Source organism: Haliaeetus leucocephalus, unplaced genomic scaffold (assembly GCF_000737465.1).
Source record: "Haliaeetus leucocephalus isolate CR32 unplaced genomic scaffold, Haliaeetus_leucocephalus-4.0 Scaffold353, whole genome shotgun sequence".
Classification (NCBI taxonomy): domain Eukaryota; kingdom Metazoa; phylum Chordata; class Aves; order Accipitriformes; family Accipitridae; genus Haliaeetus; species Haliaeetus leucocephalus.
The window spans coordinates 46,701-47,256 of record NW_010972789.1 but is presented as its reverse complement, the minus strand read 5'-3'; positions in this window follow the sequence as shown (position 1 = coordinate 47,256).

Here is a 556-nt window from a genome sequence, read left to right as displayed (position 1 = left end):
GTGAGTGATGGCGAAGCTCCCACCCTGCTGGGTAAATGACAGCCCTCCCCAAACACCCACACCACCACCACCCCCGGTGCCTCATCTTGGGAGTTTCACACCCCAGCAAGGAGGCACCTTCTCTCTGGCTGTGGGTCAAAGCCTTGGCCCCAAGAAGACCTGGTGCTGGTGGAGAGGCCAGGTTACCTGCTCGGGGGGTTGGTGCTGCTGTCCTGGGTGCAGCTGCAAGAGGAGAAGAAGGAGAGCTGGACTGAGAGGGTGGGTGTGCGGGTACCAGGGAGCATCATCTCTGACACACTCTGTGTGTGTGCATATATACCTTACACATCCCACTCAAATTGCCCCTCCTGTGGGGCTGGTCAGAATGGCTGGGACAGAGCCCAGGGCCTTGCTCTGGATATTGGGCAGGATGGTGCAGGCAGCCCAGGAGATGCCCCTGGGGGCTGCAAGGCCCTGTGGGCAGAATCTGGAAGTCATCCGGCCCCACAGAGACTGCTGCCCACTTGGCACCAGGCTCCCATGGTCCACAGGGACAGCCATGCTCTCAGGAGCTCTG